This window comes from Lissotriton helveticus, chromosome 7, assembly GCF_964261635.1.
Source record: "Lissotriton helveticus chromosome 7, aLisHel1.1, whole genome shotgun sequence".
NCBI lineage: Eukaryota > Metazoa > Chordata > Amphibia > Caudata > Salamandridae > Lissotriton > Lissotriton helveticus.
The window spans coordinates 1,495,690,553-1,495,696,552 of record NC_136068.1 but is presented as its reverse complement, the minus strand read 5'-3'; the positions used below and the strand labels follow the sequence as shown (position 1 = coordinate 1,495,696,552).

At 46.5% G+C, this 6,000-nt stretch overlaps 1 protein-coding gene across 2 annotated transcripts in view; it reads right to left on the bottom strand.

The window, feature by feature from the left end:
- LOC144770421 (C-Jun-amino-terminal kinase-interacting protein 4-like) overlaps positions 1-6,000 on the bottom strand; it is a 1,040,418-nt gene that overhangs the window by 513,566 nt on the left and 520,852 nt on the right. The window lies entirely within an intron of this gene.

Below are 6,000 nucleotides of genomic sequence, written 5' to 3'. Positions count from 1 at the left end.
GTTGACTCTCCCTCCTTACTAGGCTGGGACTTTGGGGTGTCCCCCAAAGGCACTGGACGCCTGTCATACTGACTCCTGGGGCCAGAACTCCTTCTACACATCCTTGGCGTCGAAGAACGGCGACCCGACGGCGAGCGTCGGCCCCTCGACGTCGAGCTTCTTCTCCTCGACGGTAGCGCCCCTTCTTCGACATCGAATGCCTTCGCCTCGACGGCAATCTGCTGCACCTCGACGGCGACCTCTTACGCCTCGACGGCGATCTCCCATGCCTCGATCTTGTTCTCGACGTCGAGACCTTCTCCTCTTCGACGGCGAACGGCGGTGTCGCCGTGATGGCGAGCGCCGACGCCGGTCCCTCTCTCGACGTCGAGTCCTCGCCGACGACAAAATCGTCAAAGGACACTTTGACGGCGGTCTGTTCAGTTCCTTCGTCGTTGAACGTCGACGCCGCTTCGACCCGGAGCCCCGGGGAGACGGGGAACAGACTGTAGTCATCCCTCTTGACGTCGTAGTCGGTGCAATCGACACAGACGGAGAATGGTGACGCTTGCTGGTCTTCCTGCCCCTGGAGAGCCCCCCAGAGGCCTCAGCATGGGCAGAGGAAGCCCCTGCAGACCCACCTTGTGCCTTCAGCCTTCTGTCCTCCAGGCCCTGAAGTCTGATCTTCATTCTGTCCCTCAGGGTCCTGCCAGAAAAGCCCTGACAAATGTCACACTCCTCTGGGACATGAGAAGAGGGAAGGCAGATGATACACACCTCGTGTGGGTCCGACTTGGCCTTCCTGGAGCACTCAGGGCATTTGTCGTATAATGCAGGTATTTCGACAATCAAGAGTGCACCAAAAGACAAACAGGAAGAAAAACCACCAAATTACTTCAGAAAAGTACTCAAATAACTTGAAAAAAATCACCAATAAACCCTTGAAAAGGGAGAGCTCAATGCTCCAGGGTCCTGCTTGCAGGAGCCGGAAAAAAGAACTGAAAGTAAAAGGGACCTGCGGTGCATTCTGGGATACTGTGAAGTTCTGGAAGGTTCTCTTAAAGGCACAGTATCCTGTTTTGAGCCACATAATGGCATATGGGGCTTGTCTGTCCATGTCTTCCTCTCGATCATTCCAGAGGGGTTTTGCTGTTAAAGCAAGGGAAAACTGGACAGGCTTTGCTGTTTGTGGATTTTTGGTGGAATTTCTAGTTGAAGTACTGGACAGTGTAGCCTGTGGATATAGGCTGCATTATCTGTCTTTAAATTCTCTCTTAAGTGTCTGTGCATTTCTGCATTTTTCGACACCTTAAGAGATTATTTTTGATTGCTCCGGGGTCCACGCACATGGGTGGGACTATTAACTAGATTATGACTATACACAGAGATCCCCTACTACAGAAAGAAGGGTTCTTCTAAGGTTAATGCCTGTAGCTCACCAACTCTCCTCAGTGATGTGATGGCAATGAGGAAAGCAACTTTCATGGGAGAAATTGCAAAGGGCACTTGTACAATGATTTAAAAGGTGGACCCATGAGAATTGTGAGAACAATGTTGAGATTCCATACTCGGGCAGGAGGAATCCTTGGTGGTATTACTCTTTTCAATCCCTCCATGAAGGGTTTGATTATATGTACTCTGAATAATGACAGATGTTGCTTATTCTAGAAGTACGCAGGTACCGCCACTGCAAGGTGCAAGCGAATAGATGTGTAAGCTAGTCCAGTTTGCTGTAAATGTAACAGGTAACAGATAATGTTTTGTATAGAAGCATCTAAAGGATTGATTTTGTTGTTTTTGCAGTATATAACAAATCTTTTCCATTTTGCTGCATAGCAAGCTATGGTTGTAAGCCTTCTTGCTTCCTTTAGAATATTCATACAGTCTGGTGGACAATTCCAAACTCTATGACTTCAGGAGCCAGATCGCTAAGTTCAGTTCTTTGGGATTTGGATGTCTGATTTCTCCATGGGTCTCTGTGAGGAGACTGGAGGTGAAGTGCCGCTTTTGATGTGGAACTAGTGACAGCTCCAACAGGGTGGTGTACCATGGCTGACAGGCCCATGTGGGAGCTACTAGAATGAGTGTGAGGGATGTTTTTTCTGAGTCTCCGAACCACTCACGGAATGAGAGAGAGAGGCAAAAAAGCATAGGGAAATATCCCTGACCAGTTCATCCATAGGGCTTTGCCCTTTGAGAGAGGGTGTGGGAACCTGGAACCGAAGCATGGGCATTTTGCGTTTTCGGCTATGGGAACAAGTCTATCTGTGGAAATCCCCACTGTTGAAAGTAGGGAAGGACAACTTGGGGATGAAGTTCCGACTCGTGTATTTGTTGTTTCCTTCCGCTGAGGTCGGCAATTTGATTCTTTACTTCTGGGAGGTGTTCTGCCAGAAGATAAATCTTGTGATGGATTGCCCAAGTTCAAATGGCTTGAGCAAGCGTTGACAGTTGGGAGAGAGTGTGTCCCGCCCTGCTTCTGTACATAATGCATTGCTGTCATGTTGTCTGTTCGGATTAGGATAATTTTGCCTATGAGGTGAGTTTGAAAAGCTTGGAGTGCTAGAAAAACTACTAAAAGCTCCAGATAGTGGATGTGGAGGGTTTTGTGCTTGTTGCTCCACAGGCCTTGTATTGTGTAAACTAGGAGATGAGCCCCCCAACCTGTTAGAGATGAGTCTGCTGTGATCACGATTTGTGGAACAGGGTTGATGAAAGGCTGTCCTTTTGATACGTTTTGTGGGTTCAACCACTGCAGAGAGAAATGGGCATGGCCGTGTACCAACACTAGATCGGTTAATTGACCCTGCGACTGATTCCACGGACACGCTAAGCACTCTTGTAGGGGGAGCATGTGAAGCCTTGCATGGGGTACAGTTGAGATGCAAGACCCCACCATTCCCAGCAATTGCAGGAACACTCTGGCTGGTACAGCTTGGTTGGGTGGAAACTATAGAATCATAGGCTGGATATTGCGAATCCGGGATACAATGGGAGAGGCTAGAGCTTTGACTGTCTAGACTGGCTCCTAGGTAAGACTGCATCTATGACGGATCCAGGTGAGATTTTTGTGCATTGATAGTGAAGCCCATTTGATGGATTAGGTCTATTGTGATCTGTGTGTGCTATACACAGTTCTGGTAAGTGCTGGCTTCGATATGCCAGTCAAATAGAGAGGGGAAGACGTGAATATGCGGTCTTCTGAGATGAGCTGCAACTACTGCCAGACATTTGGTAAAACCTCTGGGTGCTGTGGTCACTCGGAAGGGAAGAACCTTGAACTGGTAATGCTTGCCTGCTATCACAAATCTGGGGTATTTGTGATGAGCCGGATGAATTGGAAATTGAAAATAGGCATCTTTTAAATCTAGAGTAGACATAAAATCTGCTCTTTGTAAAAGTGGTAGTAGCTGTTGAAGCGTCACAGTGTTAAAGTGTACTGACAGTATATAATGGTTAAATTCTCTGAGATCCAGAATAGGCCTTAAGGAACCGTCCTTTTTGGGAATGAAAAAATACAGAGTAAACCCCTGAGCCCTGGTACTGTATTGGGACCAGCTCTATTGCTCCTTTTAGTAAGAGAGATTGGACCTATTAATCTAGCAATTGAAGTTTTCTGGAGACAATTTATGAGATTGAGGTGGAATGTCTGGGGGATTGCTGGTAAGCTCCACGCAATAACCATGTTGGATAATTCCAATTACCCAATTTTCTGTTGTTATAGACTGCCAAATGGGAGGAAATTGTTGAAGTCTACCCCGACAGGTATGGTATATATCGGGGGAGCGCGAGGGGAAGCGTGGGCAAGTCACTGTTTGTTGGGGGAAGGGGAGTTTCGGGTTTTGTTACCCTTACCCCTACACTTGAAGGTGCTGCCTATGTAACCTCCTCGAAAAAATCCTCTTGGAAAGGACTGGTTGTTACCTTTATAAGTAGAGGTATTCTGATCTTGGGACACGGTTTTGAACTCTCCTCTGTAAAAAAAACAACAAAAGGAGCCTATGTTGGATGGAGACTGGAGCGCTCCCATACATTTGGCAACCTCAGTGTCCTTTTTCATTTTCTCAAACGCTTGATCTACGTTAGGACCAAACAGATGTTCTTTATCAAAAGGTGTGTTAAGGATTGACTGTTGTACCTCTGGCTTAAACCCTGAAATCCTTAACCAAGCGTGTCTCCTGAGCAGGAGGATAGTATAAACCTCTCTAGCTGTGGTGTCTTAGCCTAATGCTCATCTGGGAGATATTGAAGCAATTGCCCAATTTCATCCCAAAATGCCCTGTTGTATCTGGCTAGAAGTCCCTGCTGATTTGAAATGCGCCATTGATTAGCAGCTTGAGCAGCTATGCACTTGCCAGAATCGTCAATTAACTTGGACTCTTTATCTGGCAGAGGAGCATCTCCTAATATCTGAAAATTCGCCCACTTACGAGCATTAGACACTACTGTGGAATCTAATGGCAACTGGCCTTTGATAAATATAGAGCCTGTAGGGGAGGCCTTATATTTTTTGTCTACTCTAGGAGTTAAGATGCATGCTCTTACTGGGTCTTTAAAAATCTCATCAGCATGTTGCATCATGCCTTTAAGCATGGGAAGGCTGTGTATTCCTGTCACTCTTTCATTTTGCACCAGCATCTTATTTGCATATGACAATAAAGCAACTATTTATTGTCCAATGAATAAATCGTATGAACTTTATTTCTGTACAAATCATTTCATGAATACGAAGGGTACGAACCTCCAACAACTATCTACATTATCTTTCTTCCCAAAGGCTCTTGGGTTTAGCCATTTGTGAGATGCATACCAACAACTAATTGGGTCTTAAAAAGAAGTGTGCGAATCCCTTTTGCACAACCTGGTCTTTCCCTTGTACTGCTAAGCTTGGGAAGTGTTTGTGATGATCTGCGTGTGGATGTTAAAGTTTCAAACAAAAAATCTTCTTCTAGTGATTCTTTGTGCAATGTCACCCCATGATATTGTGCAGCCCAGACAATGAGTTCTTGATGGGATGCATTGTCGTCAGAAGCAGATGGTTTGGCTGGGTAAAGGTCTGGAACATTATCACCTGGGGGATCAATTGTATAATCTGTTGATGGATCTGTTGGGAGATGTATCCCTCCATCATAGACATCATCATCCTCATGGTGAGATTGTGGGGAATCCTGAGGTGTAATTTGCAAGGGATTCTCAGGTGGAGAAGGAGGCGGTGGTGATGGTAGATGAAAAAGGCTTGTAGCAACAGATTTTTTCTTTAAAGGGATCTTGTCAAAAGTGTCCTCATCCTGAAGCGGCTCTGTGTGAATAAGACTAGTCACTGGGTTAATATATAGCTTTTTCTGCTTAGGAACTAGTGTTAATGGAATAATGTCCACTTTCGGATCAAAAGAGGTCTCTTTCTGTTTTGGCACAAAATTTTCGGTGCTGGTGTCTTCAATGCCGGAGGAAGCTGGCATTACATCTCCGAAGGTTGCTTGTTTTCGACGCAGAAGATTTCGGCTCTGAGCCGAGCGTGTGTTTAGAACCGGAGGGCTTCCGTTCCGAGGAGGACTTTTGACTACTCAGTACCAAACCGAAAGACTTGACTGGCTGTTTCGGAGCCATGCCCGGAGGAAGGGCGTTGGAAACGACATCTCGGTGCCGACTTTGGCCCGGAGGCAGAGGTAGTGCTGAAGCCTTGTGTTTTTTCGGAGTTTGTGGGGGCAAGGGTCTCCTGTACTCACGTCACCTTGTCCTTGCGGCAGTTCTTCAGCGTCGAGGTCTATCTTGAGCTCTGATTCCGAGACTTGTTCAGAGAATGCTTTCTCCTCCTCTGCCGCTGATGCATCGATGTCTTCTTTACCGGACTCTTTGTATGCTTTGACGCAGCATCGCTTGATGTTGAGCCCGATGATCGCGACGAGTTTTCTTTGATCGTAACAAACTATCTGCAAGCATTGCAGGTTTCTTCTTTGTGCTCGGGAGACAAGCACAAGTTGCACACTCCGTGTGAGTCGGTGCACAGATACTTTGCATGGC